This window comes from Micropterus salmoides, unplaced genomic scaffold, assembly GCF_014851395.1.
Source record: "Micropterus salmoides isolate LMB-PRFRI ecotype aquatic unplaced genomic scaffold, ASM1485139v1 Ms_hic_scaffold_1760, whole genome shotgun sequence".
Lineage (NCBI taxonomy): Eukaryota > Metazoa > Chordata > Actinopteri > Centrarchiformes > Centrarchidae > Micropterus > Micropterus salmoides.
In genome coordinates, this window is record NW_024040885.1 from 27977 (window position 1) to 49110 (window position 21134).

Genomic DNA, 21134 nt, shown 5'->3' on the forward strand with positions numbered 1-21134 from the left:
AATACCGTGTGAAAGGCATTTTGCTGAGTTTGAAAAGTAGCTGTCAGAAGTGGGATTCGAACCCACGCCTCCAGAGGAGACTGCGACCTGAACGCAGCGCCTTAGACCGCTCGGCCATCCTGACTGCGCAACCTGTGTACAGTAGAACCTTTGCTATATCATGACAGAGTGCATACGACACGATACAATACACTATGCCATGACACAAAAGCTGAATAATGACAACAATCTAGATAGTAGCAGAGCGACATATAACAACAACACATAACATCACATGAAGCAATTACAGTTTTCTGTGAACAAGTTGGTGATTTTGCCTTTAAAAGTGGCAGTGTTGACTAGAGTGGAGAGTTTTGTTTTTTTTTGTTGTTGGTTCCAATCTTAGGACCCAGCGAACTGAAAGGCGGTGCGACCTAATGATGTGTTAGCTGAAGGGATTTGTAGCCGGATGTGACTAGAAGAGCGGATGCTGTAGGTGACGGAAGAAGGATGAAGTAGACATCCCAAATACGGAGGGGTTAGGCCTAAGAGAGTTTTTTAAGTGAGCATAAACCAGTGGATCTTACGTCGAGTATGAAGGGATGTCCAGTTTATGGAGGCGTACAGATTGCAGTGGTGTGTCCTGTAAGGAGCATTGGTGGCAAGTCTGATAGCTGAGTGATTAAGAACATCTAGCCTCTCGAGAAGTCCCTTACCTTCAGACATGTAAATTACATAACCAAAGTCTAGCATGGGTAATATAGTCATCTGAATCAGGGTGAGTTTAGCAGATTGGGTGAATGATGACCGATTACGGTAGAGAAGCCCCAGTCTGGCCTTGACCTTGGCCTGTAGCTTGGTAATGTGATGAGAGTAAGATAGTGTGCTGTCTAACCAAACTCCCAAGCATTTGGATGCATTTACTTGCTCTAGTTCCACACCCTCAACTTTGGTAATTACACCGGGGTGGGAGACAGTTTTTTTTTCATACCAAACCCCATCAACTTTCTTTTGGAGGTATTAAGGACGAGGTGACGGTCGGAGAAAGCATGCTAGATACAATGGAAAGGTTGTTGAAGAGTTCTTAGAACCTTTTCCGGGGAGGACTCAACTGAATATAAAACAGTATCATCTGCATAGAAGTGAGTGTCCTGCACTTTTGAAAAAAGTGGTGGGCCTATAATTGAGCCTTGTGGTACTCCCTTGGTGACAGTAAGGGCCTTAGACAGCAGATGTTCTGACCTTACACTTTGGACTCTGCCAGTGAGGTAATTGGCAAACCACGCCACTGAATGCTCAGAGACACCAACGTTCCTTAGTCGGTTCGCTAGGATGGAATGGTCTACTGTGTCGAAAGCTTTTGCCAGGTCAACATTGCTTCTTGTCAAGTGAATCTGTAATAATGTCATTTAAAACCTTGACGGTTGCGGTGGTACACCTAAAGCCAGTACGAAAACCAGATTGCAAACCAGAAATTAAACTATGATCATGAAGAAAGTCAATCGGTTGCTTATTGACAAGTTTTCTGGCTCAGCTTGATCTCCACCCTTAAATAAAGGACTCACTACCGCTTCCTTCCAAGCGCTGGGAACTTCTGCACAGTGAAACGACAGGCTGAATAGGTGAGATAGAGGCTCAGCGATGATAGGGGCTGTGACTTTAATCAAGAAAGGGTCTAAGCCATCTGACCCGGATGTCTTTTTAGGGTCCAGATTAATGAGGTCATACAGCACCTGAGACTCCGTAACAGGCCGGAGGGTAAAACTGTGTTACGGGTATTGATGACTAGGGGGACGTGTTTCACATCTAGTTACCTTTGATTTAATGGGAGAAAAGGGCACGTTGGATTGGCAGGGAGGTGTGGTTAAGTCAAACAGGGAGCCAGACTTAATGAAATGAAGATTGAAGAGCTCTGTCATACGGCCTTTGTCTGTGACAATGAAGTCATCAATGTTGAGGGACACTGGCAGCTGCAGCTGCAGGGAGGAGGGTCTACTTTCCATGCCCTTAACTATTTCCCAAAATTTACTGGGATTAGAACTACAAAGAGAGAGCTGTTCCTTATAATAATCTATTTTGGCCTTGCGGACCGACCTGAGTGCACTTATTCGGTTTACATGCATGGTTGAATCGTTTGGCCTTGTTTCCATGTTGGAGGCTTTTTGGCTGCAAGTCCTCCATGAAGGCCCATACCTCTCCGGAAAGTAGGGTCCCGCTGTTTTCTGCAGCTCTGAGCTGATAGAACTGCTGGACATCTTCACTGCGTCTAAGGTCCAAAGTGTTTCCCGTTTCTTTGTGCTTCTTCACATCTGCAAAGTCGTTTGCCTTGAAATGTCTGCCTGTGAGAGACCTTGCTGACGCAGTGTAACTACCTTGTGTCATGTTGCTGTGCTCGGCCTTGCCATGGTGAATGACTTTTGACAGTAAACTGTAAACTGTCCACTTGGAAACACATCCTTAAACTGTCACATACGACAAGATCAGCTGAAGGTTCGTGATTATCCAGAAGTGCACTCGCTTAAATTCAGGTTCCACCGAGATTTGAACTCGGATCACTGGATTCAAAGTCCAGAGTGCTAACCATTACACCATGGAACCACTACACAGAGACGGGAGGCAGTTTCTTACGCGAAATCACCATGTATATATTATCTATGCAGAGAACAGACGTGGGAGAGCTGTCGGGTTTGGCTGTTCCTCACCCAGTTGAATTCCTCCCCAAGCTGTTTCTGTTTCAGGTAGTGATTGTGTTTGAAACCTACATGTTGAATTGGTGATCATTAGCATCTGTTTGGTATAATTGTTTAATCAAACAGCTGACGATAAACCTACAAAATCCCTGACTTTGTGCAAGTGCGCCTGGAAGAACTGATGCTATTTTAAAAGCAAAGGGTGGTCACACCAAATATTACATGAGAGGCTAGAGAACAACTTCTTCTTTGAATCTGTATGTCAAACCCACTGTACTACTAACACTGTCTGTTTTTACTTATCACTTATCATCCAACATACAAGGAACGATTGACTCTTCTACCCCAATACCGTGTGAAAGGCATTTTGCTGAGTTTGAAAAGTAGCTGTCAGAAGTGGGATTCGAACCCACGCCTCCAGAGGAGACTGCGACCTGAACGCAGCGCCTTAGACCGCTCGGCCATCCTGACTGCGCAACCTGTGTACAGTAGAACCTTTGCTATATCATGACAGAGTGCATACGACACGATACAATACACTATGCCATGACACAAAAGCTGAATAATGACAACAATCTAGATAGTAGCAGAGCGACATATAACAACAACACATAACATCACATGAAGCAATTACAGTTTTCTGTGAACAAGTTGGTGATTTTGCCTTTAAAAGTGGCAGTGTTGACTAGAGTGGAGAGTTTTGTTTTTTTTTGTTGTTGGTTCCAATCTTAGGACCCAGCGAACTGAAAGGCGGTGCGACCTAATGATGTGTTAGCTGAAGGGATTTGTAGCCGGATGTGACTAGAAGAGCGGATGCTGTAGGTGACGGAAGAAGGATGAAGTAGACATCCCAAATACGGAGGGGTTAGGCCTAAGAGAGTTTTTTAAGTGAGCATAAACCAGTGGATCTTACGTCGAGTATGAAGGGATGTCCAGTTTATGGAGGCGTACAGATTGCAGTGGTGTGTCCTGTAAGGAGCATTGGTGGCAAGTCTGATAGCTGAGTGATTAAGAACATCTAGCCTCTCGAGAAGTCCCTTACCTTCAGACATGTAAATTACATAACCAAAGTCTAGCATGGGTAATATAGTCATCTGAATCAGGGTGAGTTTAGCAGATTGGGTGAATGATGACCGATTACGGTAGAGAACCCCCAATCTTTAAAAAAGTGGTGGGCCTAAAATTGAGCCTTGTGGTACTCCCTTGGTGACAGTAAGGGCCTTAGACAGCAGATGTTCTGACCTTACACTTTGGACTCTGCCAGTGAGGTAATTGGCAAACCACGCCACTGAATGCTCAGAGACACCAACGTTCCTTAGTCGGTTCGCTAGGATGGAATGGTCTACTGTGTCGAAAGCTTTTGCCAGGTCAATAAAACAAGCAGCACAACATTGCTTCTTGTCAAGTGAATCTGTAATAATGTCATTTAAGACCTTGACGGTTGCGGTGGTGAGACTCCGTAACAGGCCGGAGGGTAAAACTGTGTTACAGGTATTGATGACTAGGGGGATGTGTTTCACATCTAGTTACCTTTGATTTAATGGGAGAAAAGGGCACGTTGGATTGGCAGGGAGGTGTGGCTAAGTCAAACAGGGAGCCAGACTTAATGAAATGAAGATTGAAGAGCTCTGTCATACGGCCTTTGTCTGTGACAATGAAATCATCAATGTTGAGGGACACTGGCAGCTGCAGGGAGGAGGGTCTACTTTCCATGCCCTTAACTATTTCCCAAAATTTACTGGGATTAGAACTACAAAGAGAGAGCTGTTCCTTATAATAATCTCTTTTGGCCTTGCGGACCGCCTGAGTACACTTATTCGGCCTTATGTGGTTTACATGCATGGTTGAATCGTTGGGCCTTGTTTCCATGTTGGAGGCTTTTTGGCTGCAAGACTTCCATGAAGGCCACTCCTGACCATACCTCTCCGGACAGTAGATTAGTGGACCAGGGTCCCGCTGTTTTCTGCAGCTCTGAGCTGATAGAACTGCTGGACATCTTCACTGCGTCTAAGGTCCAAAGTGTTTCCCGTTTCTTTGTGCTTCTTCACATCTGCAAAGTCGTTTGCCTTGAAATGTCTGCCTGTGAGAGACCTTGCTGACGCAGTGTAACTACCTTGTGTCATGTTGCTGTGCTCGGCCTTGCCATGGTGAATGACTTTTGACAGTAAACTGTCCACTTGGAAACACATCCTTAAACTGTCACATACGACAAGATCAGCTGAAGGTTCGTGATTATCCAGAAGTGGACTTGCACTCGCGCTTAAATTCAGGTTCCACCGAGATTTGAACTCGGATCACTGGATTCAAGTCCAGAGTGCTAACCATTACACCATGGAACCACTACACAGAGACGGGGGCAGTTTCTTACGCGAAATCACCATGTATATATTATCTATGCAGAGAACAGACGTGGGAGAGCTGTCGGGTTTGGCTGTTCCTCACCCAGTTGAATTCCTCCCCAAGCTGTTTCTGTTTCAGGTAATGATTGTGTTTGAAACCTACATGTTGAATTGGTGATCATTAGCATCTGTTTGGTATAATTGTTTAATCAAACAGCTGACGATAAACCTACAAAATCCCTGACTTTGTGCAAGTGCGCCTGGAAGAACTGATGCTATTTTAAAAGCAAAGGGTGGTCACACCAAATATTACATGAGAGGCTAGAGAACAACTTCTTCTTTGAATCTGTATGTCAAACCGACTGTACTACTAACACTGTCTGTTTTTACTTATCACTTATCATCCAACATACAAGGAACGATTGACTCTTCTACCCCAATACCGTGTGAAAGGCATTTTGCTGAGTTTGAAAAGTAGCTGTCAGAAGTGGGATTCGAACCCACGCCTCCAGAGGAGACTGCGACCTGAACCAGCGCCTTAGACCGCTCGGCCATCCTGACTGCGCAACCTCGTGTACAGTAGAACCTTTGCTATATCATGACAGAGTGCATACGACACGATACAATACACTATGCCATGACACAAAAGCTGAATAATGACAACAATCTAGATAGTAGCAGAGCGACATATAACAACAACACATAACATCACATGAAGCAATTACAGTTTTCTGTGAACAAGTTGGTGATTTTGCCTTTAAAAGTGGCAGTGTTGACTAGAGTGGAGAGTTTTGTTTTTTTTGTTGTTGGTTCCAATCTTAGGACCCAGCGAACTGAAAGGCGGTGTGACCTAATGATGTGTTAGCTGAAGGGATTTGTAGCCGGATGTGACTAGAAGAGCGGATGCTGTAGGTGACGGAAGAAGGATGAAGTAGACATCCCAAATACGGAGGGGTTAGGCCTAAGAGAGTTTTTTAAGTGAGCATAAACCAGTGGATCTTACGTCGAGTATGAAGGGATGTCCAGTTTATGGAGGCGTACAGATTGCAGTGGTGTGTCCTGTAAGGAGCATTGGTGGCAAGTCTGATAGCTGAGTGATTAAGAACATCTAGCCTCTCGAGAAGTCCCTTACCTTCAGACATGTAAATTACATAACCAAAGTCTAGCATGGGTAATATAGTCATCTGAATCAGGGTGAGTTTAGCAGATTGGGTGAATGATGACCGATTACGGTAGAGAACCCCCAATCTTTAAAAAAGTGGTGGGCCTAAAATTGAGCCTTGTGGTACTCCCTTGGTGACAGTAAGGGCCTTAGACAGCAGATGTTCTGACCTTACACTTTGGACTCTGCCAGTGAGGTAATTGGCAAACCACGCCACTGAATGCTCAGAGACACCAACGTTCCTTAGTCGGTTCGCTAGGATGGAATGGTCTACTGTGTCGAAAGCTTTTGCCAGGTCAATAAAACAAGCAGCACAACATTGCTTCTTGTCAAGTGAATCTGTAATAATGTCATTTAAGACCTTGACGGTTGCGGTGGTGAGACTCCGTAACAGGCCGGAGGGTAAAACTGTGTTACAGGTATTGATGACTAGGGGGATGTGTTTCACATCTAGTTACCTTTGATTTAATGGGAGAAAAGGGCACGTTGGATTGGCAGGGAGGTGTGGCTAAGTCAAACAGGGAGCCAGACTTAATGAAATGAAGATTGAAGAGCTCTGTCATACGGCCTTTGTCTGTGACAATGAAATCATCAATGTTGAGGGACACTGGCAGCTGCAGGGAGGAGGGTCTACTTTCCATGCCCTTAACTATTTCCCAAAATTTACTGGGATTAGAACTACAAAGAGAGAGCTGTTCCTTATAATAATCTCTTTTGGCCTTGCGGACCGCCTGAGTACACTTATTCGGCCTTATGTGGTTTACATGCATGGTTGAATCGTTGGCCTTGTTTCCATGTTGGAGGCTTTTTGGCTGCAAGTCTTCCATGAAGGCCACTCCTGACCATACCTCTCCGGACAGTAGATTAGTGGACCAGGGTCCCGCTGTTTTCTGCAGCTCTGAGCTGATAGAACTGCTGGACATCTTCACTGCGTCTAAGGTCCAAAGTGTTTCCCGTTTCTTTGTGCTTCTTCACATCTGCAAAGTCGTTGCCTTGAAATGTCTGCCTGTGAGAGACCTTGCTGACGCAGTGTAACTACCTTGTGTCATGTTGCTGTGCTCGGCCTTGCCATGGTGAATGACTTTTGACAGTAAACTGTAAACTGTCCACTTGGAAACACATTCTTAAACTGTCACATACGACAAGATGAGCTGAAGGTTCGTGATTATCCAGAAGTGGACAGGTTGCACTCGCGCTTAAATTCAGGTTCCACCGAGATTTGAACTCGGATCACTGGATTCAAAGTCCAGAGTGCTAACCATTACACCATGGAACCACTACACAGAGACGGGAGGCAGTTTCTTACGCGAAATCACCATGTATATATTATCTATGCAGAGAACAGACGTGGGAGAGCTGTCGGGTTTGGCTGTTCCTCACCCAGTTGAATTCCTCCCCAAGCTGTTTCTGTTTCAGGTAGTGATTGTGTTTGAAACCTACATGTTGAATTGGTGATCATTAGCATCTGTTTGGTATAATTGTTTAATCAAACAGCTGACGATAAACCTACAAAATCCCTGACTTTGTGCAAGTGCGCCTGGAAGAACTGATGCTATTTTAAAAGCAAAGGGTGGTCACACCAAATATTACATGAGAGGCTAGAGAACAACTTCTTCTTTGAATCTGTATGTCAAACGCACGGTACTACTAACACTGTCTGTTTTTATTTATCACTTGTCATCCAACATACAAGGAACGATTGACTCTTCTACCCCAATACCGTGTGAAATGCATTTTGCTGAGTTTGAAAAGTAACTGTCAGAAGTGAGATTCGAACCCACGCCTCCAGAGGAGACTGCGACCTGAACGCAGCGCCTTAGACCGCTCGGCCATCCTGACTGCGCAACCTCGTGTACAGTAGAACCTTTGCTATATCATGACAGAGTGCATACGACACGATACAATACACTATGCCATGACATGCTATGGCTCAACTCCCGCCACAACGTCATCCAATTGGTCATGAAACACAGTCTAACTTTCCACATCCAACAAGATCAGATAACGTTCTGTGATTATGAAGACTTTTAAAATTATTTTTATTATACCTTTATTTTACCAGGCAAGTTAATTCAGAACAGTTTCTTATTTACAACAACTGCCTGGCAGGGGACAAAGGCCTTGTTTGGGGAAGGGTACTGGGATTAAATAAAAACACGAAAAAATAGACAGAGGATGCAGGACAACAACACAGTCCCAACAACCAACCTAAAATCCAGGCACAAGGACACGAAGAGACCAGATGAGAAAATAATTAAAAGACAGGTAAAGAGACATGATAACAGACTAGACATAAGAAAATCTACAGAGAGTAGACGATACGACAAATGGCACAAAAGCTGAATAATGACAACAATCTAGATAGTAGCAGAGCGACATATAACAACAACACATAACATCACATGAAGCAATTACAGTTTTCTGTGAACAAGTTGGTGATTTTGCCTTTAAAAGTGGCAGTGTTGACTAGAGTGGAGAGTTTTTTTTTTTTTTTTGTTGTTGGTTCCAATCTTTGGACCCAGCGAACTGAAAGGCGGTGCGACCTAATGATGTGTTAGCTGAAGGGATTTGTAGCCGGATGTGACTAGAAGAGCGGATGCTGTAGGTGACGGAAGAAGGATGAAGTAGACATCCCAAATACGGAGGGGTTAGGCCTAAGAGAGTTTTTTAAGTGAGCATAAACCAGTGGATCTTACGTCGAGTATGAAGGGATGTCCAGTTTATGGAGGCGTACAGATTGCAGTGGTGTGTCCTGTAAGGAGCATTGGTGGCAAGTCTGATAGCTGAGTGATTAAGAACATCTAGCCTCTCGAGAAGTCCCTTACCTTCAGACATGTAAATTACATAACCAAAGTCTAGCATGGGTAATATAGTCATCTGAATCAGGGTGAGTTTAGCAGATTGGGTGAATGATGACCGATTACGGTAGAGAACCCCCAATCTTTAAAAAAGTGGTGGGCCTAAAATTGAGCCTTGTGGTACTCCCTTGGTGACAGTAAGGGCCTTAGACAGCAGATGTTCTGACCTTACACTTTGGACTCTGCCAGTGAGGTAATTGGCAAACCACGCCACTGAATGCTCAGAGACACCAACGTTCCTTAGTCGGTTCGCTAGGATGGAATGGTCTACTGTGTCGAAAGCTTATGCCAGGTCAATAAAACAAGCAGCACAACATTGCTTCTTGTCAAGTGAATCTGTAATAATGTCATTTAAGACCTTGACGGTTGCGGTGGTGAGACTCCGTAACAGGCCGGAGGGTAAAACTGTGTTACAGGTATTGATGACTAGGGGGATGTGTTTCACATCTAGTTACCTTTGATTTAATGGGAGAAAAGGGCACGTTGGATTGGCAGGGAGGTGTGGCTAAGTCAAACAGGGAGCCAGACTTAATGAAATGAAGATTGAAGAGCTCTGTCATACGGCCTTTGTCTGTGACAATGAAATCATCAATGTTGAGGGACACTGGCAGCTGCAGGGAGGAGGGTCTACTTTCCATGCCCTTAACTATTTCCCAAAATTTACTGGGATTAGAACTACAAAGAGAGAGCTGTTCCTTATAATAATCTCTTTTGGCCTTGCGGACCGCCTGAGTACACTTATTCGGCCTTATGTGGTTTACATGCATGGTTGAATCGTTGGGCCTTGTTTCCATGTTGGAGGCTTTTTGGCTGCAAGACTTCCATGAAGGCCACTCCTGACCATACCTCTCCGGACAGTAGATTAGTGGACCAGGGTCCCGCTGTTTTCTGCAGCTCTGAGCTGATAGAACTGCTGGACATCTTCACTGCGTCTAAGGTCCAAAGTGTTTCCCGTTTCTTTGTGCTTCTTCACATCTGCAAAGTCGTTTGCCTTGAAATGTCTGCCTGTGAGAGACCTTGCTGACGCAGTGTAACTACCTTGTGTCATGTTGCTGTGCTCGGCCTTGCCATGGTGAATGACTTTTGACAGTAAACTGTCCACTTGGAAACACATCCTTAAACTTTCACATACGACAAGATCAGCTGAAGGTTCGTGATTATCCAGAAGTGCTTAAATTCAGGTTCCACCGAGATTTGAACTCGGATTACTGGATTCAGAGTCCAGAGTGCTAACCATTACACCATGGAACCACTACACAGAGACGGGGGCAGTTTCATACGCGAAATCACCATGTATATATTATCTATGCAGAGAACAGACGTGGGAGAGCTGTCGGGTTTGGCTGTTCCTCACCTTGTTGAATTCCTCCCCAAGCTGTTTCTGTTTCAGGTAATGATTGTGTTTGAAACCTACATGTTGAATTGGTGATCATTAGCATCTGTTTGGTATAATTGTTTAATCAAACAGCTGACGATAAACCTACAAAATCCCTGACTTTGTGCAAGTGCGCCTGGAAGAACTGATGCTATTTTAAAAGCAAAGGGTGGTCACACCAAATATTACATGAGAGGCTAGAGAACAACTTCTTCTTTGAATCTGTATGTCAAACCCACTGTACTACTAACACTGTCTGTTTTTACTTATCACTTATCATCCAACATACAAGGAACGATTGACTCTTCTACCCCAATACCGTGTGAAAGGCATTTTGCTGAGTTTGAAAAGTAGCTGTCAGAAGTGGGATTCGAACCCACGCCTCCAGAGGAGACTGCGACCTGAACGCAGCGCCTTAGACCGCTCGGCCATCCTGACTGCGCAACCTTGTGTACAGTAGAACCTTTGCTATATCATGACAGAGTGCATACGACACGATACAATACACTATGCCATGACACAAAAGCTGAATAATGACAACAATCTAGATAGTAGCAGAGCGACATATAACAACAACACATAACATCACATGAAGCAATTACAGTTTTCTGTGAACAAGTTGGTGATTTTGCCTTTAAAAGTGGCAGTGTTGACTAGAGTGGAGAGTTTTGTTTTTTTTGTTGTTGGTTCCAATCTTAGGACCCAGCGAACTGAAAGGCGGTGCGACCTAATGATGTGTTAGCTGAAGGGATTTGTAGCCGGATGTGACTAGAAGAGCGGATGCTGTAGGTGACGGAAGAAGGATGAAGTAGACATCCCAAATACGGAGGGGTTAGGCCTAAGAGAGTTTTTTAAGTGAGCATAAACCAGTGGATCTTACGTCGAGTATGAAGGGATGTCCAGTTCATGGAGGCGTACAGATTGCAGTGGTGTGTCCTGTAAGGAGCATTGGTGGCAAGTCTGATAGCTGAGTGATTAAGAACATCTAGCCTCTCGAGAAGTCCCTTACCTTCAGACATGTAAATTACATAACCAAAGTCTAGCATGGGTAATATAGTCATCTGAATCAGGGTGAGTTTAGCAGATTGGGTGAATGATGACCGATTACGGTAGAGAAGCCCCAGTCTGGCCTTGACCTTGGCCTGTAGCTTGGTAATGTGATGAGAGTAAGATAGTGTGCTGTCTAACCAAACTCCCAAGCATTTGGATGCATTTACTTGCTCTAGTTCCACACCCTCAACTTTGGTAATTACACCGGGGTGGGAGACAGTTTTTTTTTCATACCAAACCCCATCAACTTTCTTTTGGAGGTATTAAGGACGAGGTGACGGTCGGAGAAAGCATGCTAGATACAATGGAAAGGTTGTTGAAGAGTTCTTAGAACCTTTTCCGGGGAGGACTCAACTGAATATAAAACAGTATCATCTGCATAGAAGTGAGTGTCCTGCACTTTTGAAAAAAGTGGTGGGCCTATAATTGAGCCTTGTGGTACTCCCTTGGTGACAGTAAGGGCCTTAGACAGCAGATGTTCTGACCTTACACTTTGGACTCTGCCAGTGAGGTAATTGGCAAACCACGCCACTGAATGCTCAGAGACACCAACGTTCCTTAGTCGGTTCGCTAGGATGGAATGGTCTACTGTGTCGAAAGCTTTTGCCAGGTCAACATTGCTTCTTGTCAAGTGAATCTGTAATAATGTCATTTAAAACCTTGACGGTTGCGGTGGTACACCTAAAGCCAGTACGAAAACCAGATTGCAAACCAGAAATTAAACTATGATCATGAAGAAAGTCAATCGGTTGCTTATTGACAAGTTTTCTGGCTCAGCTTGATCTCCACCCTTAAATAAAGGACTCACTACCGCTTCCTTCCAAGCGCTGGGAACTTCTGCACAGTGAAACGACAGGCTGAATAGGTGAGATAGAGGCTCAGCGATGATAGGGGCTGTGACTTTAATCAAGAAAGGGTCTAAGCCATCTGACCCGGATGTCTTTTTAGGGTCCAGATTAATGAGGTCATACAGCACCTGAGACTCCGTAACAGGCCGGAGGGTAAAACTGTGTTACGGGTATTGATGACTAGGGGGACGTGTTTCACATCTAGTTACCTTTGATTTAATGGGAGAAAAGGGCACGTTGGATTGGCAGGGAGGTGTGGTTAAGTCAAACAGGGAGCCAGACTTAATGAAATGAAGATTGAAGAGCTCTGTCATACGGCCTTTGTCTGTGACAATGAAGTCATCAATGTTGAGGGACACTGGCAGCTGCAGCTGCAGGGAGGAGGGTCTACTTTCCATGCCCTTAACTATTTCCCAAAATTTACTGGGATTAGAACTACAAAGAGAGAGCTGTTCCTTATAATAATCTATTTTGGCCTTGCGGACCGACCTGAGTGCACTTATTCGGTTTACATGCATGGTTGAATCGTTTGGCCTTGTTTCCATGTTGGAGGCTTTTTGGCTGCAAGTCCTCCATGAAGGCCCATACCTCTCCGGAAAGTAGGGTCCCGCTGTTTTCTGCAGCTCTGAGCTGATAGAACTGCTGGACATCTTCACTGCGTCTAAGGTCCAAAGTGTTTCCCGTTTCTTTGTGCTTCTTCACATCTGCAAAGTCGTTTGCCTTGAAATGTCTGCCTGTGAGAGACCTTGCTGACGCAGTGTAACTACCTTGTGTCATGTTGCTGTGCTCGGCCTTGCCATGGTGAATGACTTTTGACAGTAAACTGTCCACTTGGAAACACATCTTAAACTGTCACATACGACAAGATGAGCTGAAGGTTCGTGATTATCCAGAAGTGGACAGGTTGCACTCGCGCTTAAATTCAGGTTCCACCGAGATTTGAACTCGGATCACTGGATTCAAAGTCCAGAGTGCTAACCATTACACCATGGAACCACTACACAGAGACGGGAGGCAGTTTCTTACGCGAAATCACCATGTATATATTATCTATGCAGAGAACAGACGTGGGAGAGCTGTCGGGTTTGGCTGTTCCTCACCCAGTTGAATTCCTCCCCAAGCTGTTTCTGTTTCAGGTAGTGATTGTGTTTGAAACCTACATGTTGAATTGGTGATCATTAGCATCTGTTTGGTATAATTGTTTAATCAAACAGCTGACGATAAACCTACAAAATCCCTGACTTTGTGCAAGTGCGCCTGGAAGAACTGATGCTATTTTAAAAGCAAAGGGTGGTCACACCAAATATTACATGAGAGGCTAGAGAACAACTTCTTCTTTGAATCTGTATGTCAAACGCACGGTACTACTAACACTGTCTGTTTTTACTTATCACTTGTCATCCAACATACAAGGAACGATTGACTCTTCTACCCCAATACCGTGTGAAATGCATTTTGCTGAGTTTGAAAAGTAACTGTCAGAAGTGAGATTCGAACCCACGCCTCCAGAGGAGACTGCGACCTGAACGCAGCGCCTTAGACCGCTCGGCCATCCTGACTGCGCAACCTTGCACAGTAGAACCTTTGCTATATCATGACAGAGTGCATACGACACGATACAATACACTATGCCATGACATGCTATGGCTCAACTCCCGCCACAACGTCATCCAATTGGTCATGAAACACAGTCTAACTTTCCACATCCAACAAGATCAGATAACGTTCTGTGATTATGAAGACTTTTAAAATTATTTTTATTATACCTTTATTTTACCAGGCAAGTTAATTCAGAACAGTTTCTTATTTACAACAACTGCCTGGCAGGGGACAAAGGCCTTGTTTGGGGAAGGGTACTGGGATTAAATAAAAACACGAAAAAATAGACAGAGGATGCAGGACAACAACACAGTCCCAACAACCAACCTAAAAACCAGGCACAAGGACACGAAGAGACCAGATGAGAAAATAATTAAAAGACAGGTAAAGAGACATGATAACAGACTAGACATAAGAAAATCTACAGAGAGTAGACGATACGACAAATGGCACAAAAGCTGAATAATGACAACAATCTAGATAGTAGCAGAGCGACATATAACAACAACACATAACATCACATGAAGCAATTACAGTTTTCTGTGAACAAGTTGGTGATTTTGCCTTTAAAAGTGGCAGTGTTGACTAGAGTGGAGAGTTTTGTTTTTTTTTGTTGTTGGTTCCAATCTTAGGACCCAGCGAACTGAAAGGCGGTGTGACCTAATGATGTGTTAGCTGAAGGGATTTGTAGCCGGATGTGACTAGAAGAGCGGATGCTGTAGGTGACGGAAGAAGGATGAAGTAGACATCCCAAATACGGAGGGGTTAGGCCTAAGAGAGTTTTTTAAGTGAGCATAAACCAGTGGATCTTACGTCGAGTATGAAGGGATGTCCAGTTTATGGAGGCGTACAGATTGCAGTGGTGTGTCCTGTAAGGAGCATTGGTGGCAAGTCTGATAGCTGAGTGATTAAGAACATCTAGCCTCTCGAGAAGTCCCTTACCTTCAGACATGTAAATTACATAACCAAAGTCTAGCATGGGTAATATAGTCATCTGAATCAGGGTGAGTTTAGCAGATTGGGTGAATGATGACCGATTACGGTAGAGAACCCCCAATCTTTAAAAAAGTGGTGGGCCTAAAATTGAGCCTTGTGGTACTCCCTTGGTGACAGTAAGGGCCTTAGACAGCAGATGTTCTGACCTTACACTTTGGACTCTGCCAGTGAGGTAATTGGCAAACCACGCCACTGAATGCTCAGAGACACCAACGTTCCTTAGTCGGTTCGCTAGGATGGAATGGTCTACTGTGTCGAAAGCTTATGCCAGGTCAATAAAACAAGCAGCACAACATTGCTTCTTGTCAAGTGAATCTGTAATAATGTCATTTAAGACCTTGACGGTTGCGGTGGTGAGACTCCGTAACAGGCCGGAGGGTAAAACTGTGTTACAGGTATTGATGACTAGGGGGATGTGTTTCACATCTAGTTACCTTTGATTTAATGGGAGAAAAGGGCACGTTGGATTGGCAGGGAGGTGTGGCTAAGTCAAACAGGGAGCCAGACTTAATGAAATGAAGATTGAAGAGCTCTGTCATACGGCCTTTGTCTGTGACAATGAAATCATCAATGTTGAGGGACACTGGCAGCTGCAGGGAGGAGGGTCTACTTTCCATGCCCTTAACTATTTCCCAAAATTTACTGGGATTAGAACTACAAAGAGAGAGCTGTTCCTTATAATAATCTCTTTTGGCCTTGCGGACCGCCTGAGTACACTTATTCGGCCTTATGTGGTTTACATGCATGGTTGAATCGTTGGGCCTTGTTTCCATGTTGGAGGCTTTTTGGCTGCAAGACTTCCATGAAGGCCACTCCTGACCATACCTCTCCGGACAGTAGATTAGTGGACCAGGGTCCCGCTGTTTTCTGCAGCTCTGAGCTGATAGAACTGCTACATCTTCACTGCGTCTAAGGTCCAAAGTGTTTCCCGTTTCTTTGTGCTTCTTCACATCTGCAAAGTCGTTTGCCTTGAAATGTCTGCCTGTGAGAGACCTTGCTGACGCAGTGTAACTACCTTGTGTCATGTTGCTGTGCTCGGCCTTGCCATGGTGAATGACTTTTGACAGTAAACTGTCCACTTGGAAACACATCCTTAAACTTTCACATACGACAAGATCAGCTGAAGGTTCGTGATTATCCAGAAGTGCTTAAATTCAGGTTCCACCGAGATTTGAACTCGGATTACTGGATTCAGAGTCCAGAGTGCTAACCATTACACCATGGAACCACTACACAGAGACGGGGGCAGTTTCATACGCGAAATCACCATGTATATATTATCTATGCAGAGAACAGACGTGGGAGAGCTGTCGGGTTTGGCTGTTCCTCACCTTGTTGAATTCCTCCCCAAGCTGTTTCTGTTTCAGGTAATGATTGTGTTTGAAACCTACATGTTGAATTGGTGATCATTAGCATCTGTTTGGTATAATTGTTTAATCAAACAGCTGACGATAAACCTACAAAATCCCTGACTTTGTGCAAGTGCGCCTGGAAGAACTGATGCTATTTTAAAAGCAAAGGGTGGTCACACCAAATATTACATGAGAGGCTAGAGAACAACTTCTTCTTTGAATCTGTATGTCAAACCCACTGTACTACTAACACTGTCTGTTTTTACTTATCACTTATCATCCAACATACAAGGAACGATTGACTCTTCTACCCCAATACCGTGTGAAAGGCATTTTGCTGAGTTTGAAAAGTAGCTGTCAGAAGTGGGATTCGAACCCACGCCTCCAGAGGAGACTGCGACCTGAACGCAGCGCCTTAGACCGCTCGGCCATCCTGACTGCGCAACCTCGTGTACAGTAGAACCTTTGCTATATCATGACAGAGTGCATACGACACGATACAATACACTATGCCATGACACAAAAGCTGAATAATGACAACAATCTAGATAGTAGCAGAGCGACATATAACAACAACACATAACATCACATGAAGCAATTACAGTTTTCTGTGAACAAGTTGGTGATTTTGCCTTTAAAAGTGGCAGTGTTGACTAGAGTGGAGAGTTTTGTTTTTTTTGTTGTTGGTTCCAATCTTAGGACCCAGCGAACTGAAAGGCGGTGCGACCTAATGATGTGTTAGCTGAAGGGATTTGTAGCCGGATGTGACTAGAAGAGCGGATGCTGTAGGTGACGGAAGAAGGATGAAGTAGACATCCCAAATACGGAGGGGTTAGGCCTAAGAGAGTTTTTTAAGTGAGCATAAACCAGTGGATCTTACGTCGAGTATGAAGGGATGTCCAGTTCATGGAGGCGTACAGATTGCAGTGGTGTGTCCTGTAAGGAGCATTGGTGGCAAGTCTGATAGCTGAGTGATTAAGAACATCTAGCCTCTCGAGAAGTCCCTTACCTTCAGACATGTAAATTACATAACCAAAGTCTAGCATGGGTAATATAGTCATCTGAATCAGGGTGAGTTTAGCAGATTGGGTGAATGATGACCGATTACGGTAGAGAACCCCCAATCTTTAAAAAAGTGGTGGGCCTAAAATTGAGCCTTGTGGTACTCCCTTGGTGACAGTAAGGGCCTTAGACAGCAGATGTTCTGACCTTACACTTTGGACTCTGCCAGTGAGGTAATTGGCAAACCACGCCACTGAATGCTCAGAGACACCAACGTTCCTTAGTCGGTTCGCTAGGATGGAATGGTCTACTGTGTCGAAAGCTTTGCCAGGTCAATAAAACAAGCAGCACAACATTGCTTCTTGTCAAGTGAATCTGTAATAATGTCATTTAAGACCTTGACGGTTGCGGTGGTGAGACTCCGTAACAGGCCGGAGGGTAAAACTGTGTTACAGGTATTGATGACTAGGGGGATGTGTTTCACATCTAGTTACCTTTGATTTAATGGGAGAAAAGGGCACGTTGGATTGGCAGGGAGGTGTGGTAAGTCAAACAGGGAGCCAGACTTAATGAAATGAAGATTGAAGAGCTCTGTCATACGCCTTTGTCTGTGACAATGAAGTCATCAATGTTGAGGGACACTGGCAGCTGCAGCTGCAGGGAGGAGGGTCTACTTTCCATGCCCTTAACTATTTCCCAAAATTTACTGGGATTAGAACTACAAAGAGAGAGCTGTTCCTTATAATAATCTCTTTTGGCCTTGCGGACCGACCTGAGTGCACTTATTCAGTTTACATGCATGGTTGAATCGTTTGGCCTTGTTTCCATGTTGGAGGCTTTTTGGCTGCAAGTCCTCCATGAAGGCCCATACCTCTCCGGAAAGTAGGGTCCCGCTGTTTTCTGCAGCTCTGAGCTGATAGAACTGCTGGACATCTTCACTGCGTCTAAGGTACAAAGTGTTTCCCGTTTCTTTGTGCTTCTTCACATCTGCAAAGTCGTTTGCCTTGAAATGTCTGCCTGTGAGAGACCTTGCTGACGCAGTGTAACTACCTTGTGTCATGTTGCTGTGCTCGGCCTTGCCATGGTGAATGACTTTTGACAGTAAACTGTAAACTGTCCACTTGGAAACACATTCTTAAACTGTCACATACGACAAGATGAGCTGAAGGTTCGTGATTATCCGGTTGCACTCGCGCTTAAATTCAGGTTCCACCGAGATTTGAACTCGGATCACTGGATTCAAAGTCCAGAGTGCTAACCATTACACCATGGAACCACTACACAGAGACGGGAGGCAGTTTCTTACGCGAAATCACCATGTATATATTATCTATGCAGAGAACAGACGTGGGAGAGCTGTCGGGTTTGGCTGTTCCTCACCCAGTTGAATTCCTCCCCAAGCTGTTTCTGTTTCAGGTAGTGATTGTGTTTGAAACCTACATGTTGAATTGGTGATCATTAGCATCTGTTTGGTATAATTGTTTAATCAAACAGCTGACGATAAACCTACAAAATCCCTGACTTTGTGCAAGTGCGCCTGGAAGAACTGATGCTATTTTAAAAGCAAAGGGTGGTCACACCAAATATTACATGAGAGGCTAGAGAACAACTTCTTCTTTGAATCTGTATGTCAAACCGACTGTACTACTAACACTGTCTGTTTTTACTTATCACTTGTCATCCAACATACAAGGAACGATTGACTCTTCTACCCCAATACCGTGTGAAATGCATTTTGCTGAGTTTGAAAAGTAACTGTCAGAAGTGAGATTCGAACCCACGCCTCCAGAGGAGACTGCGACCTGAACGCAGCGCCTTAGACCGCTCGGCCATCCTGACTGCGCAACCTTGCGCACCGTAGAACCTTTGCTATATCATGACAGAGTGCATACGACACGATACAATACACTATGCCATGACATGCTATGGCTCAACTCCCGCCACAACGTCATCCAATTGGTCATGAAACACAGTCTAACTTTCCACATCCAACAAGATCAGACAACGTTCTGTGATTATGAAGACTTTTAAAATTATTTTTATTATACCTTTATTTTACCAGGCAAGTTAATTCAGAACAGTTTCTTATTTACAACAACTGCCTGGCAGGGGACAAAGGCCTTGTTTGGGGAAGGGTACTGGGATTAAATAAAAACACGAAAAAATAGACAGAGGATGCAGGACAAAACACAGTCCCAACAACCAACCTAAAAACCAGGCACAAGGACACGAAGAGACCAGATGAGAAAATAATTAAAAGACAGGTAAAGAGACATGATAACAGACTAGACATAAGAAAATCTACAGAGAGTAGACGATACAACAAATGGCACAAAAGCTGAATAATGACAAAATCTAGATAGTAGCAGAGCGACATATAACAACAACACATAACATCACATGAAGCAATTACAGTTTTCTGTGAACAAGTTGGTGATTTTGCCTTTAAAAGTGGCAGTGTTGACTAGAGTGGAGAGTTTTGTTTTTTTTGTTGTTGGTTCCAATCTTAGGACCCAGCGAACTGAAAGGCGGTGTGACCTAATGATGTGTTAGCTGAAGGGATTTGTAGCCGGATGTGACTAGAAGAGCGGATGCTGTAGGTGACGGAAGAAGGATGAAGTAGACATCCCAAATACGGAGGGGTTAGGCCTAAGAGAGTTTTTTAAGTGAGCATAAACCAGTGGATCTTACGTCGAGTATGAAGGGATGTCCAGTTTATGGAGGCGTACAGATTGCAGTGGTGTGTCCTGTAAGGAGCATTGGTGGCAAGTCTGATAGCTGAGTGATTAAGAACATCTAGCCTCTCGAGAAGTCCCTTACCTTCAGACATGTAAATTACATAACCAAAGTCTAGCATGGGTAATATAGTCATCTGAATCAGGGTGAGTTTAGCAGATTGGGTGAATGATGACCGATTACGGTAGAGAACCCCCAATCTTTAAAAAAGTGGTGGGCCTAAAATTGAGCCTTGTGGTACTCCCTTGGTGACAGTAAGGGCCTTAGACAGCAGATGTTCTGACCTTACACTTTGGACTCTGCCAGTGAGGTAATTGGCAAACCACGCCACTGAATGCTCAGAGACACCAACGTTCCTTAGTCGGTTCGCTAGGATGGAATGGTCTACTGTGTCGAAAGCTTATGCCAGGTCAATAAAACAAGCAGCACAACATTGCTTCTTGTCAAGTGAATCTGTAATAATGTCATTTAAGACCTTGACGGTTGCGGTGGTGAGACTCCGTAACAGGCCGGAGGGTAAAACTGTGTTACAGGTATTGATGACTAGGGGGATGTGTTTCACATCTAGTTACCTTTGATTTAATGGGAGAAAAGGGCACGTTGGATTGGCAGGGAGGTGTGGCTAAGTCAAACAGGGAGCCAGACTTAATGAAATGAAGATTGAAGAGCTCTGTCATACGGCCTTTGTCTGTGACAATGAAATCATCAATGTTGAGGGACACTGGCAGCTGCAGGGAGGAGGGTCTACTTTCCATGCCCTTAACTATTTCCCAAAATTTACTGGGATTAGAACTACAAAGAGAGAGCTGTTCCTTATAATAATCTCTTTTGGCCTTGCGGACCGCCTGAGTACACTTATTCGGCCTTATGTGGTTTACATGCATGGTTGAATCGTTGGGCCTTGTTTCCATGTTGGAGGCTTTTTGGCTGCAAGACTTCCATGAAGGCCACTCCTGACCATACCTCTCCGGACAGTAGATTAGTGGACCAGGGTCCCGCTGTTTTCTGCAGCTCTGAGCTGATAGAACTGCTAGACATCTTCACTGCGTCTAAGGTCCAAAGTGTTTCCCGTTTCTTTGTGCTTCTTCACATCTGCAAAGTCGTTTGCCTTGAAATGTCTGCCTGTGAGAGACCTTGCTGACGCAGTG

General features: G+C 44.4%; 14 non-coding genes across 14 annotated transcripts; all 14 read right to left on the minus strand.

Annotated features, from left to right (window-relative positions):
• Positions 1-41: 41 nt before the first annotated feature.
• Positions 42-124, minus strand: trnal-cag. The gene has a single exon. It is a non-coding gene; the product is annotated as a tRNA-Leu (tRNA).
• A 2381-nt stretch (positions 125-2505) lies between these two features.
• On the minus strand, positions 2506-2577 carry trnaq-uug. The gene has a single exon. It is a non-coding gene; the product is annotated as a tRNA-Gln (tRNA).
• A 480-nt stretch (positions 2578-3057) lies between these two features.
• On the minus strand, positions 3058-3140 carry trnal-cag. Its single transcript has one exon. It is a non-coding gene; the product is annotated as a tRNA-Leu (tRNA).
• Positions 3141-5487: 2347 nt separating this feature from the next.
• trnal-cag lies at positions 5488-5569 on the minus strand. The gene has a single exon. It is a non-coding gene; the product is annotated as a tRNA-Leu (tRNA).
• A 1805-nt stretch (positions 5570-7374) lies between these two features.
• Positions 7375-7446, minus strand: trnaq-uug. The gene has a single exon. It is a non-coding gene; the product is annotated as a tRNA-Gln (tRNA).
• Positions 7447-7926: 480 nt separating this feature from the next.
• On the minus strand, positions 7927-8009 carry trnal-cag. The gene has a single exon. It is a non-coding gene; the product is annotated as a tRNA-Leu (tRNA).
• A 2198-nt stretch (positions 8010-10207) lies between these two features.
• Positions 10208-10279, minus strand: trnaq-cug. The gene has a single exon. It is a non-coding gene; the product is annotated as a tRNA-Gln (tRNA).
• Positions 10280-10758: 479 nt separating this feature from the next.
• trnal-cag lies at positions 10759-10841 on the minus strand. Its single transcript has one exon. It is a non-coding gene; the product is annotated as a tRNA-Leu (tRNA).
• Positions 10842-13225: 2384 nt separating this feature from the next.
• trnaq-uug lies at positions 13226-13297 on the minus strand. Its single transcript has one exon. It is a non-coding gene; the product is annotated as a tRNA-Gln (tRNA).
• Positions 13298-13777: 480 nt separating this feature from the next.
• On the minus strand, positions 13778-13860 carry trnal-cag. Its single transcript has one exon. It is a non-coding gene; the product is annotated as a tRNA-Leu (tRNA).
• Positions 13861-16052: 2192 nt separating this feature from the next.
• On the minus strand, positions 16053-16124 carry trnaq-cug. The gene has a single exon. It is a non-coding gene; the product is annotated as a tRNA-Gln (tRNA).
• A 479-nt stretch (positions 16125-16603) lies between these two features.
• trnal-cag lies at positions 16604-16686 on the minus strand. Its single transcript has one exon. It is a non-coding gene; the product is annotated as a tRNA-Leu (tRNA).
• Positions 16687-18454: 1768 nt separating this feature from the next.
• Positions 18455-18526, minus strand: trnaq-uug. The gene has a single exon. It is a non-coding gene; the product is annotated as a tRNA-Gln (tRNA).
• Positions 18527-19006: 480 nt separating this feature from the next.
• Positions 19007-19089, minus strand: trnal-cag. Its single transcript has one exon. It is a non-coding gene; the product is annotated as a tRNA-Leu (tRNA).
• Positions 19090-21134: the final 2045 nt, after the last annotated feature.